Source organism: Protopterus annectens, chromosome 3.part0, assembly GCF_019279795.1.
Source record: "Protopterus annectens isolate FY-2018-M chromosome 3.part0, PAN1.0, whole genome shotgun sequence".
Classification (NCBI taxonomy): Eukaryota; Metazoa; Chordata; order Ceratodontiformes; family Protopteridae; genus Protopterus; species Protopterus annectens.
Genome location: NC_056731.1, coordinates 55958728 through 55973554, shown reverse-complemented (window position 1 = coordinate 55973554; position 14827 = coordinate 55958728). Strand labels below are relative to the sequence as shown.

Sequence of the window (14827 nt, the reverse complement as noted above, 5' to 3'; positions counted from 1 at the left end):
GATACACTTTTACATAATTTTTGCCAGAGGAGGTAGCAGAGCTATAGGACGAAAGTGAGAGAAGTCATAAGAATTTCCACCTTTGTGTAGTGAAATAATGTAAGAAATTATCCAGATGGATGGGATATTTCCTTTACTTATGGTTCTATTGATCAGAATGGATATGGGGTAGGCAATGGCTTTAGCTCCTTTTTGAAGGTATTCTGCTGGGAGTTGGTCAGCTGAAGGGGTGGTAGGTTTTAGTTTTTGGAGAAGGAAGCATATACTGGAAGTAGACACTGGTTGTAATTGAAATGATGGGAGAGGGTTTGAAGACGAAGTAGGCAGATTTGTGGTATCTGGAGATAGGTGGCTAGCAAGAGTTTGGATGGCATTGGTAAAGAAGGAATTAAAGGCATTGGCAGTGTGAATGGGATTCTCAGGGTTGGAGCCTAGTGGGTTGGGAGTGATAGATTGTCCTGGGTAAAGAAGTTTGTTAAGGGTGTTCCAGAACTTTTGAGGTTACTTTTGATAGGTCTGCTGTGCCTGGAGGTAAAAGTTCTTTTTGTCTAACACAATGGCTTTTTCGTGTAATTTCTAAGTTGCCTAAAGGTTTGGTGATCTATTGGATTTTTAGTAGTATGCTATTTTGTCCAGGATTTGTTTCTCAGAAGGAATTTTTGTCTAGTAGCATTAAAGAGCCAGGGGGCTGGTTTAGCTTTACATCTAACAGAGCGTGCTGGGGCATGGTGGTTCAGGATGGCTAAGAATGTGGTATTGAAATAGGCTACTGCTTCATCAAGTGGGAGAGATTTTAGTAGTGACCAATTACATTGATTAAGTTCTGTCTGGAAAAGTTGAAGGTTAAATTGCTTTTTGTTGCGTACTGTTCTAACAGTGTTAGGGTGTGGTAGATTAGTTTTATATCTGATAATATAGGTTAGGGAGTGGTCACTTAGGTCATCTGGGAGGGTTCCTACTTTGTAAGTTTGATGAGGATTATTAGTAAGTATCCAGTCCAAGGTACTTTCTTTGTTGTTGGGTTTATTAGTTCTGGTAGGGGAGTTAATAGTTTGTGAGAAGCCATATAAGTTAATATGGGTGGCGGAGTGTGTATTACTACAGGACTGCCAGTCGATATTAAAGTCCCCTAGGATTATGGTTTCTTGTGGGAAATTAATAGAAAGCCAATTAAGGATATTTTCAATGGTACTGATGTTGTTTCCTGGAGGCAGGTATAAACAAATAACATTTATAGCTTTGCAAGAGTTGACCTGAAATTTAGAGATAAGTATTTCAGCTCTATTGTCTAAAGGTGGATTATGGTCTACAGTGTTAACTTTTAATTCTGCTTTATAGAGGATTGCTATCCCTCCTCCCTTTTTGGTGGTGTAGTCTTTTCTAATGATATTGTAACCAGGTGGGGTTACTTCATTGTCTTTAACAGTAGGTTTTAGCCAAGTTACAGATAAGCATAGGATATCAAATTGATGGACGTCTAGGAGGGTGTGTAGGTAAGGAATTTTATTGTTAATGCTGCGTATATTGAGATGTGCTATGAGGAGAAAGTTAGAAGGCTTGGAGGGGGACTATGGAGCTAATAGTGTTTGGATTCCATTTTTCAGTGGTAGAGGTATGGTTTGGGCCAGGGTTAGGATGTATGTCCCCATCTAGTAGGGAGTGAAGGTATATAATGTGTTTAGGGTAAAGGGGTTTACTAAAATAGACAGGTTGTTTTTTAATATTTTGATTGGTATATTTAATGGGTGCTAGTCTATGATATTTGGGAAGTAGGTAGCTGGGTTTGGATATGATGTTTAGGAAGTTTAGAGAGGTGGCTAGGGGTGGTGTAGAAGTATGTTTGGAGGGGAAGGGAAGGGTGGAGTATAGAGGTTGTTCATAGGAGGTTAGGAGATAGGCAGTTGTAAGAGAAGGAAAGAGTGAGAGCAAGAGAAGTAATTGAAATAGGTGTGAGGTGGGAGATATGGACATAGTGGGATTAATAGGTGGGAGGAGAATGATAGGTGGGGTTATTAGGGAGGCACAGAGATGAATATGTTGGTGCTATTTAGTAACAGGAGGAATGGGAGGTAGGTAGTACTACATATATTGTGTTAAGGGAGGTAGGGGGTGGTAATGACTTGATTAGTGTGATTGGAGCAAATCTTATGGGGGTGTGGCTTTGGAGGAATAAAAGTAGGAGTACTGGGGTGGGTGAGAATTGGGGGCAGGGTAGGGGAGCGGAGTGAGCCCGCAGGACGAACGGAGCGGGAAGAGACAAATAAGTGGTCTGTCGAGAAAGACAAGTGAAATATAGAGACTGCAAGTGAGTCTGATGGTAAGAGGTGTAGGAGAAAGATAAGAGGCTTAGCAAGTATAGATTTAGGATGTAAGAGGAGTAGACAGTGATTTAAGATGCCTTAGGGTAAATAAGATCGGGAAACCAGTGAGTCAAAAGGAAGCTGAGAATTTAGTTGGGGAGATTAGATCAAGAAAAGGTGAAGTAAAGGACAGAAAGCTTAGTTAGGGAGATATGGAAGAGAGAGGATGAAGCAATTAAGGGCAGAAAGCTAATATTAAGGCACCACCTGGTGATCAGACACCTTATTGCATTAAATAAGTCACCTAAGGGGATATTAGGCTGAGGGAGAAGGGAGATAAAAAAGTATGGGGAAAGTAGGGTAAAAAATAAACTAAAAGTAAGGGTTAGAAGAGTGCTGTAAGAGGGAGGTAGTTTGGCTGCTGGCTAACCTGACTGGGAAACTTGCCTAACTTAGCAGTATATTTAATTATTGTTATGGATACAATCTTTCATACTTTCACCGTCTTTTTTCAGGGAGGTCACACAGGGAGCTGCTAGGTAAATTCTTTACACAGGATTATTTCCCTTGGGCATCAAACAGGGCACATTCAGGTGGTCAGGTGCAGGGACGTGCAGGAACACAAGGGCTGATACATATAGAGAGAGAGAAACAGGTAGTGAGGCAAACAGTACAATAGGTAGACAGCACAAGCAAAGCTTAGAAATAACCTAGTTAAAGACAGGAGAGAGAGAACATTGTTTTGTTCCAGTGTCTGCCAGTTATTCAGGCAGCAGAAAGTGGATTTGTGATGGGCAGTACATGAGCTGTCAAAAAAACATGATTCTAGAGAATGCTAATACTTAAGGAATAGACATATTTTTCTGTGACTTGCACCTGAAGTCATTGGGGAGGACTTTTCTTTAATGCATTGTAAGTTAATCTATAGTGCTAAATTTGACTAAGAATGTGTAGAAGTAAGGAAATAGTAATTAATAGGTTCAAGAGTAGTTGCTAGGAATATGGTCCTAGAGACCATTGAGAATCTTTCCCACTTTCTCAGTTGCTGAAACATTGATCGAGTGCTATCCTCAGAGTCACAGAGGATGCAAATAGATGCTGAAAGAATCAAACCCTGAACTATAGGAACCAAGTCATTAATAGCTCATAGCCTTAATCCTCTTCACTAACTGCCATAGCCTTAATTCTTTACTTTAACTGACAGATATACCAGGCTAATAGTTATTTAAACAAATTGCCCTCCTTTTTTATTTTGCAGTTTAGAAAACTGAATAACCTCAGAAGAATGCCTGTTAGCTTTCACTCTTTTTCATTCATACTAGGCTGGCAGTATTTATTAGATACATTCTGATTACTTAAAACCGGGTCTATATTATATCATCGAATGCTTAAAAAAGCGAACAATGAATAATCGACCCCATGTAAGTGAAAGCTTACAATCTCGAAAACTCAGAACAGAGATTTTATTCCAAGGGGAAAAAATCGCTGTTCCAAAGAAAAAAGAAAGAAAAAAAAATTGAAAGAATACATAAAGTGGAGACTTTGCCCCCATACCCACCTCCTTAAATATACCAACTCTGAGATCACACTACAGTGCCGAAAATGGCAAAGTAACGGAAGCGGCCAAGCAAATTCTTTCCCTGGGAAAGAATTCACTTAAAAGCCACTTCGCTATTTTGCCTTTTTGTTATTTTAAGTTCGACCAAGACGCATTTGATAGAATGCGTCTTCGGTCATCTAATAGGAACCCTTAAAGTAAGTCTTTTTTACATCCCATTGACTTTGTGGTTCATGCTCATTAAGCTATAAGCTATTTATATCACACAGAACACAAGGTATATTTACACTTTCTTTCTGCCTCTCAGTTAGTGGCTTTTCATTATGGATTTTAGATCTTTGTTTAACTGCAGACACTTGAATTGTGTGAGCCAGCTGTACACTTCTTGTGTTTTTTCCCCACTTTCCCCAATGTAATGCAGATGTGGAAAGTCATGCTGTCTACATGGAGAGTGCTGGGATGGCTTTGCCCTTGTAATTTTATTTTTTATGGTCTTCAAGGTACAAGGTTTGTAATTAAGAATTTTGAAAAGTGTAACCTGTTTTGTAATCCAACCAAATGTAGGGAATTCAAAATACAGTGCTTCTCTTCCCTGCTTTGTAAATAATCGCTCAAACCTCTGGACACAAGAAATATGGACAAACCCAAAAACAATAGGAGGCAATGGCTCAAAATCAGGGACAGATTTTAAATATTCTTAAAAACTTAGGAAGTTGCTGTTATAACATGTTTTGCATTAGCATGCATTTTCCAAAGGATATGAAGTCAGAAAACTCAAATGTGTGTTATTTAGTAACTTAAATCCTCAATTATTTTCCAGAAAACACAACTATTTTGAGAAATGGACCAAAATAATAACATGAAAATCTAGACAGTTGAGTGTGATTTGTGCCCATACATCCTTCTAGATGATGAACAGCTAAGACAGTTGTGACATCCCCACTCTTGACCAGTAATCAAGGAGCCTGAATACTCACCAATGACACTGGAGAGGGATGGTCACTTTGAAGGAAAATGGATACACCCAGTGTTTCCAGATGCAGCTCTCTACATCAAGCACAATTTCCCTTAAGAGCACACAGGAAACACACCCAGTCCAGGATCTGGATTTCTTTCTCTTTTTAGGGCCCCAGTGAGACTCCCCACTGGCACAGCTATAGAGTTGAGTCCTCAGCTGAGTATCCAAGCCAAATCCTCCAGCACTCTCTCTGTGAATCCACTGCTTCGTGTCCATACTCCAAGCAGCTGACACACACACACACATTCTTGGAGATTTGATTTAAATGCACGCATACACACACACACACACACACACACACACACACACACACACAGACACACCTTGGATAGGCTGGCACAGATTTACTAACTATGCCCCCTTCTGCTCAGACTATAAGGTAGCTACACTAACACTGGACACTCAAAATCCAGCTACTCTAAGGCATTTACAAGGGTATCCAATTATACCGAGTGAAATTAATATTAATACTAATGAAGGTTTGGAGACAAAGCCAGAGAGGCACAATTACGTTGGTTTGGATATGTGCTGAAGAGGGATGCTGAGTATATTGGGAAAAAGATGCTAAGGATGAAGCTACCAGGTAACAGGAAAAGAGGAAGGCCTAAGATAAGGTTTATGGATGTGGTGAGAGAGGACATGCAGGTGGTTGGTGTGACAGAGCAAGATGCAGAGGACAGGAAGAAATGGAAACAGGTGATCTGCTGTGGCGACCCCTAACGGGAACAGCCAAAAGAAGAAGATGATGATAGTGTTTGGCCAATGCAGTAAGGCTGTCAAGAGTGGCCACATTGTGACCAAATAGATGCAAGTCCACTTAAAGTTTAAAATATTCTCTAAAGAATTAGCCACAGTGAAAAGTTAAATATATATAATAATGGATAATAAAAGAACATGAAAATACTAAATATCTATTTACAATAAACACCAAAGTTTCAATTACAGGAAATATTAAAATAACACAGATGATTAGATGAGTTCTGTATTTCTGTATCTGTGTGAATTTAATCTTACTATGTTTTCCTGACTGAGATAAGAATTACCATTCCTTGGTTCACTTACTAGAGCAAGGCAAGATGAAGTAGGTGAGGGGTCATTCTTTGTCAGGTTCCAAAAACAAACTGCTCTGAGATTTCTCTCTCATCTGATATTAAAACATCATTTTTATCCTAGATTACAGAATGACATCACATACATCTGGTCATATGGCTCCTGGTTCCCATGCTACCCCCATTGCTAGAAACTGAACCAGAATTTAGCATGTATGTGTTGCTATGTGCACAGTAGAGCTTTGCTGAATGTGTTATAGCATCTGGAAGCTATAAAACACTTCCAGTATTCCTACATGAGTTAATAAACCATTATCTGGCACAAGCATTTAGTCTCTGGCTGCAATCAGAACTGTAAGATTCAGTCTTTATGGCATAAACCAAGTAATTTAATTTCTTACAATTTTTCAAAGTTAGCTGGACTGAGATTAACCTCTTCTCTTCCAATATCCTCTGATTTAATAAGTTACAATACAGTCAAGAAATCATTTTTTTGTACAAATGACATAATTCTTTACAAAATGCCGCATAGCTGTGCTGGCATATGTTACACATCCAGTGCCCTACTTCTCCTGGCATAGCTGCCAATACCTTACATTGTCTAAAACAAAACATTTGTTTTTCTAAGTAATTAATGAGCTGCCGTGGTCAGTTTATCACATGATGCAATCTGTTTCATGAAATTGTTTGATGAGTGGAAGGATTCAGTGTAGATGTATTGTGAAATTGGGGATTTCTGTTGTATGGATGGGATCAGTAACAAAAAAGGAGACTTGCAATCAGGATATGTACTCTTTCTTCATACAGTGGATATAAAAATTGTTCACACCCCTGTTAAAATGCCAGTTTTTTGTGATATAAAAAAATGAGACCACAATAAATCATTTCAAAACTTTTCCCACCTTTAATGTGACCTATAACCTGTACAATTCAATTGAAAAACAAACAAATCTGTAAGGGGAAAAAAATTAAAAAATAAAAAACGCACAATAAGCTGGTTGCATAAGTGTGCACACCCTTAAACTAATACATTATTGAAGCACCTTTTGATTTAATTACAGCATTCAGTTTTTTTGGGTATGTAATCAGCATGGCACATTTTGACTTGACAATATTTGCCCACTTTTCCTTGCAAAAGTGCTCCAAATCTGTCAGATTGCGAGGGCATCTGTTGTGCACAGACCTCTTCAGGTCACCCCACAGATTTTCTATTGGATTTACGTCTGGACTCTGGCTGGGCCATTTCAAAGCTTTAATTTTTTTTTGGCAAAGCCATTCTTTTGTTGATTTGGATGTATGCTTGGGGTCATTGTCATGTTGAAAGGTGAAATTCCTCTTCAGCTTTCTAGCAGATGCCTGAAGGTTTTGGGCCAAAGGTGACCGGTATTTGGAACTGTTCATAATTCCCTCCACCTTGAATAAAGCCCCAGTTCCATATGAAGAAAAGCAACCCCAAAGAATGATACTGCCACCAGCATGCTTCACCGTGGGGGTGGCATTCTTTTGGTAATGCAAAGTGTTGTTTTTGCGCCAAACATACCTTTTGGAATTGTGACCAAAAAGTTCAACACTGGTCTCATCAGACCATAACACATTTTCCCACATGCTTTTGGGAGACAATGTATTGTTTTGCAAATTTTAGCTGGGCCTAGATGTTTTTCTGTGTAAGAAAAGGCTTCTGTCTTGCAATCCTACCCCATAGTCCAGACATATGGAGAATACGGGAGATTGTTGTCACATGTAGTACACAACCAGTACTTGCCAGAAATTCTTGCAGCTCCTTCAGTGTTGCTGTAGGTCTCTTGGCAGCCTCTCTGACCAGTTTTTGTCTTGTCTTTTCAGCAATTTTGGAGGGACATCTAGTTCTTTGGAACGTCACTGTTGCCCCATATTTTCTCCACTTTTTGATGACTGACTTCACTGTGTTCCGTGGTATATCCAGTACTGTGAAAATTGTTTTGTACCCTTCTCCTGCCTGATACCTTTCAACAATGAGATCCCTTTGGTGGTTTGTAAGCTCTCTGTGAACCATGGCTTTTGCTGTAGCAGGCAACTGAATAAATGTCAGGAAAATCCTACTAGGACAGCTGAACTTTATTTGGGGTTAATCAGAGTCTCTTTAATTGATGGCAAGTGTGTACCCAAGAAGTCTGAATGCTGCAATTAAATCAAAAGGTGCTTCAACAAAGTATTAGTTGAAGGGTGTGCACACACAAAATATTAGTTTAAGGGAGTGCACACTTAGCAACCAGCATATTGTATGTTTTTTATTTTTTATATTTTTACCCTAACAGATTTGTTTGTTTTTCAATTGAATTGTACAGGTTATAGGTCACATTGAAGGTGGGAAAAGTTCTGAAATTATTTATTTTTCTCTCATTTTTTTTATATCACAAAAACCCAGCATTTTAACAGGGGTGTGTACACACATTATATCCACTGTACTCTGGCACTAGTGGCAGATGCATATTAAGACTTCAGCAGTACAAACCTATTAAGTCCTTGCATATTTGATATAATTTATAATGCAGATCCCATATGCACTTTCTGCAAGGCAGAGCATATTAATTAAATGACACAGAATCCATTTGTTGTTGCGTGTGATGAGGTAAGAAAAGTGCAGAAATTATTCACTGTATAGTTTCAGTATCATCTGTACTTCTGATTTATAACACTGAAGATTTTCTTCTCCTACCCACACATTTCTCCACTGCTACATTTCACTGCTTTAGGCAAAGAAGATTAGCAGCTGCTATATTGTACAACATGCAGATCACTTTTTGAAGACTGCACTGAGCTTCAAAAGTCTGTCCGTTACTTTCATTTTCTTATTATGTATTAACTACCTAGAAAGTGCTGTTTGGACTAGTTGAAGGGGAGAGGGTGGGACTGAAAGGTTGGACTGGTATTACAAGTAGAGTGTTTTATCTGTGAACAGAAAAGAGATGTTACTGTACAGACACTGTCACTAGAACAGTTATAGAATATAATTGCTGTATTTTCTAGTTATAAATATCAGCATTTTAATGCAGAGATACTGGCATCCAAGTATTTTTGGCAATGTCTTTCTCCTTGGTTCCCTATTTTTGTTAGTATTTAGTCACGGGTTTGAAATTTTGAGTCTATTAATGCACTGTCATGTTTGAAATACAGCAGAAGCAGCTTACTTAATGAGGCCTTTTAAGCAGCCATTGTACATTACTGTTTTCCTTCCTTTTTTAACAGATATGTTTCCTGTGATAACAGGAAAACAAAGAAACAATGCAAATTCTTATATGTAGTAGTGTCATATATCTGATATATTAACATTTAAGACAACAGGTCTCTTAAGGACAAATTGTATGATGGTTTCATTTTCAGATCCCCTGGTCACTATTTTTAGTCTAAGGTACCTTCTCAATCATTGTCAGTTTTCTTCATTTAAATTAAATTTGTTAAAAATTGGAGGTTAGAGACAAAGCCATTAGTCATTTGCTCTTTAAATGCAAATAGATAATACAACCTTGCAAAAGGAATATAGGAGATGCCAGAGCTGATGTCTGCTGTGGTCAAGAATTCCACATGATTAAGCACAATTTTTTTCTGGGCATTAAAAAAAAAGGAAATGTATTCACAGTCATTGTAATGTACACAAAAAAGGAGTAACTATATTTTGATATGATTATTTAAAATTTATATTAAGCAAATATATGGTTGAAAAAAGTGGCCAGATTTTTTTTAACACTTGACAAAGTATCTTTGTAGTATGAAATATTTGCTTCTAGTTTTATACTGACTACATTTTCTTCTTAATTGAGTCAGAATTTTGCTTATTTTTTCCAGTTTGTGTGCTTTATTTTACAGTTGTTTAATCAAGTTAGGATAATTTATAAAATGATTCACTGATACTAACTGGGGGCTTCAATGCTATTTTATAAACAGATTTTTACAGTGAACTAGTGATTACAGAATCAAAGTTACATAGAATATAACCTTGTAATAGTTGTTAAATTCCTTTAAGGGGGTAAGACTGCAAAACCACCAAACTCCTCCAGTGAACCACAGCCAAACGATGGAAAATTAAAACAGTGTCGACTTAAACAAATTCCACAAACACAAGTGTAGGAAATCTCCACACTTTGATAGATCCAACACATTTTATCTTCAGTACAAAGATTTCATCAGAGATAAAATCGGAGGTAAAACACCTGCTCAGACCAGTAGTCTCAGCTAGTAAATCTAAAATGGAACCTTTAGCTATATTTGTTGATTTTCACTGTAAAGTCTTTGTTGAGAAAGAAAGAGATATTATTTGTGACTCATGGCATTTATTGCAACTTTTGAATAATATATCCTTTAATGAAAATGTACTATTTATCACTATTGATGTGATTAATTTGTTTTCTGTTATTCTACACAATGTTGGTTTGCAGCACTTTCAAAATACTTTGTAAAGGACAAATCCAAAACGTCCACAGAGATATCTATTATGATGGAATTTTTTGAAATGGTTTTGAAGAACAATTATGTGTCTTGTGATGGCAAGTATTATCACCAGCTGACAGGGGTAGCTATGGAAGCAAGATGTGCACCTACATACACCAGTTTAGTTTAATGTGATTGGAAACATAACTCCTCACACTTCAAAGTATTTTGTTATTTTAGATTTCTTGATGAGATGTTAAATGTTATTGATAGATGAGCTTTCTACATTTAATATGTTTGTATCAGAGTTAAATGATTCTACTAGCTTTCTGATGTATACTTTTACCAGTAGTAAGGACTCGATTAACTTTCTGGACCTTACTATTTCAAAAGATTATGTCAACAAGAGATATATTTCCTAATATTTATAGAAAGGAGACTTAATACAATTATTTGTTGCACTATGACAGTAGCCATCCTTTCTATCAAAAGAGAAACATCATTAAAGGCCAGAGGGTTCGTTTTTCTGGGCTGGTGTCAGTTGATGAAACTTTTAATATCGAGATAGATAAATTAAGTAGAATATTCTATGAGAGAAACTTTCCTGCATCACTAGTAATGTCTGTTCAAGATGAGGTATGTAAAGGTAGGGAAGATAAGTTTGTTCCAATTCTATGTGTGAAAAACACTATGCAGAATAATGGGGATTCTAATATTATGGTGACAGAAATTTTTAAAAGTTGGGTGCAATCATTATTGATTATATTTATCAAGCTCCCAAACTTAAAGATATTCTATATAATGAGTGGGACACAGTTTTTTTTCAGCTGAGTATAAGCAAACATTGGGTCCACATCCTAAAATTACATACAGAAAAGGGGACAACCTTAAAAATATATTTGAAAGAAATAGCCTTAAGCATAAACACTATGGCCGTTTGAAGATGACAAAATGGGGGTGCTGTAAATATTGTAAATTTATTAATGATGGACCCTATGTGACTGTAGAAGGTTATGACAAAACCCTCACATGCACATGGATTTGCTGTTGTTAAGCAAAATTGTTGATCTATTTAGCAACTTGTACATCATGCCCGGCATTTTATATAGGTAAATCTATGAGGACTTTAAACAAGCGTGTTTATGAACATGTGTATGAAATTAATAAATCTAAACTGGCCAATACACTTTACAAACATATACATCAATGTCCTTCTTTCAAAATACTTCTTTTCTTTATTATTGATAGAATATGTAGTGCAGAATGTGGTGGAAACTGTAAATCATTGAACAGTTAAAATGGCAAATACGTCTCAATGCCACAAAAAAACAGGGCTTAATGAGATGGTGTCTCTTAATAGTATTTTCTTCAAAAATGGAGGTCACACTACTGGAAGATGCCAAAACAGCAGGCAGAACAGGCTAGAATAGTTTAAACTATTCTAGCATGTTCTGCCTGCTGTTTTGGCATCTTCCAGTAGTGTGACCTCCATTTTTGAAGAAGTCTGATGCAACAAAAGTGCTTACTGTGTACTTTTTACCTTTGTGTGGATTAAAATACTTCTTCTGAATTATCATGTTTGGTTTCTGGCACCTGGATGAGTGGTTTTTGTGGTGTTACTGGTTTCGTTTTACCACTCTGCACCTTTTTGCTGTTCTTAATAGTATTCTAAAACACAGGGCTGCAATGCTGAGTTGATAATGTTATTTTATAGAGTTTATTTTATTGATTATTAGTCATTTTTATATACATTTTAAGTGTATTTTCCTGGAAATAAGGGCAATTAACGTAATTACTAGAACATTTAATTGATGTTTTTCATTGGTGGTTGCTTATTATATAATGAGTTACATTTTACGTTGGTTTTATCTCTGATAAAGTCTTTATACTGAAGATGTAAGTGCTTAGATCTGTTAAATTTTGGAGTTTTCCTATACTTGTGTTCATGGAATTTGTTTTTTGATTAAGTCGACACTGTTTTAATGTCCCGTTGTTTGTGACTGTGGTTCGTTGGAGGAGTTTAGAGATATTGCTCTCGTTGCATAAAATGTACCCATTTGCACCTGAAGAATGAAACATTTTCTTTTAACTGACCATATTCTGATTTTATTTAACCTTGTAAATAAAATCAAAACACGTGATACTGTTCCAATACTGTGGTGCGACTATTCTGACATCAGATTGATAATAAAATCTGAGTAAAGTCAAAGGTTTGACTTGCATGTTAAAGTTCATGTTTCAAAGTGCCTAGAACTATAGAATGAAACTGTAAACGTATTTGTTTTGGAACAGTGAAGATTGACAGACCATTTCTTTTCAAAGCAGGTAAGCAGCTTTTAAAAGATAATTCAGTTAAGACAGATGAATTCACGTCAAATGATGGTATGTCCAAGAAAGAGAAATCTAGCTAAAGAATTAATCAAAAACTCTGTAGTGCTCTTCAAACTCAGGTTTTAGAAGTACTTTTCCAAGTGAAAACAGACAAAACAAAGCATGTAGCTGCATCTCATGCTCACAAAACTACAAGTCATGCGACTTGATGCTACCATTACTGCAGTGTAGATGCTCTTGGTGAAGGAGATTAGTAACAAGATCTTCAGAAACAAAATTACATTAATCATGTCATTCAGAAAGACTGAGTATATTATACAAGTACTGACGCTGTAACAAAAATAATTGGAACATTTTTAAAACCAGAAAGGTTGGAGCAGTAGTGAATTTACAACAAAGTTACTTTATAAAACATACTGTTACATGATGCACATATTCCAAAATATACCATATTTAATTCATAGTATCATAGGAAGTTACTAGGCTATTGGCCATGATGCCTTTACAAGCCTAGCCAAGGATTTAGCCCATGCTCCGACAAGTCAGCACCCGATGCCCCTGTCCAGCAGGGACCCAGGTGGAATCCCAGGGTATATTTTCTGTTCCCCATCCAGTTATACAGCCTGCGCTTAGAAAGGGTTAATGAGGTACTCTGCCTGACATGGAGAGGGAGTCTATTCCATAGAAGGTGGGTCTCTGGGATACAAACCTGTACCACCAATAAGTTCTATTGATGTTACAGACCAGGTTGAGGTCATGCATGTGCGTTACTCAAGTGGACCTTGACTTGGTGATATGCAGCAGTCCCATCAAGGTGGGGTCTGAGATTGTTTTATATGCCAGACAGAGGTCACCTCTGGGGGTATGTATGAGACTGAGTAGAGAGACAGGGCTTTTAGCCTGTCTGTATAGGGTAGATGTTTGAGGCCCTGGATTCTCCTGGTGAGGAACCATTGTGGTCTCTCCAGCTGCTGCATGTGCTTTGTGAGGTACATGGCAAAAGGGGCATCATATTCAATAATGGGTCTTATAAAAAAAGAATACAGGGATGTTATGACCTCCTTGCCCCTAATATGACATACCCTTACTAATGAGGTGGGCCATCTAGAGAGCTTTCTGTACAATGGAGGCAATGTCATGGTCAAAAGTCAGTTTGCTATCAACCTGGCTGCCCAAGTCCCTCACGACTGACTGCATGCTTAGGACCTTGTTATTAATGTGATAGTTTGTGGGGAATGTCACTCTCCCCAAAGGGGACATTCAGTTTGAGGCCACATTTCTGGCATCAGTCATTTGTTTGCGTGAGACCATCTTGGAGGATGTCTACATCACTAGGGTTAATTGATGACAGTGGCCATCTTGCAGTCATCTGCAAACATGGTCAGCCATAGCCCACTGGGTATGGCCTGTATCTCATAAAAGTATATCCCAAACAACAGAGCCCCTAAGACCAATCACTGGGGTACACTGCTCATTACGGGTTTACTGCTTGAGGTGGCTTCCCCTATTTTGACTGGGTGGGTTCTATCAGTGAGTCAATTTGCTACCTATCTGGTAACGTACAGATTGATGCGTAGTTGAGAGAGTTTATTATACCCGAGTGGGGAATAGTATCAAAGGCTTTGGCCAGGTCAAGGTAGTTTGTGTGCACCATCTTCCCCTCATCCATAGCTTTGCTGACTGTCTTAAAGAAGTTGACCAAATTTAACAGGCATGACCTCCCCTTGATGAAACCAAACTGTGTGGGACTGAGTATTTGGAGGTTGCCAATGTCCTTGTTAATGAGGTCCATGATGATCTGTTCCATGGCCTTGCAGATCAGGCTAGTTAGGCTGATGGGTCTACAATTTCCTGAATCAGTGGATGCTCCACCTTTGTGCAAAAGGATGACAGTGGCTGTCCTCCACTCGGCTGGGATGAAGCTGGTACTTGGCGTTGCCTGATGGTGGTGCAAGTTCCTGCCTGAGTTCATATAGGATGCAGCCTGTGATGCTATTGGGTCCCATGGAGACTGTATTTTTTGCCCCGGAGAGGGCAGTGATGACTTGCTGCCTAGAGATAAGGCGAGGGAGGGAGGCAGGTGCTGGGGATGTCCTGATTTACTGATGGGGGGACAGAGGGGTGAAGTTTCCACTGTACCTGTCTGCCAGCAGGTTGGCTATATTTA

General features: G+C 38.0%; 1 protein-coding gene across 1 annotated transcript in view; it reads left to right on the top strand.

Annotated features, from left to right (window-relative positions):
* The window catches only part of CTNNAL1 (catenin alpha like 1), a 1837423-nt gene that overhangs the window by 1486635 nt on the left and 335961 nt on the right, over positions 1 to 14827 (top strand). The window lies entirely within an intron of this gene.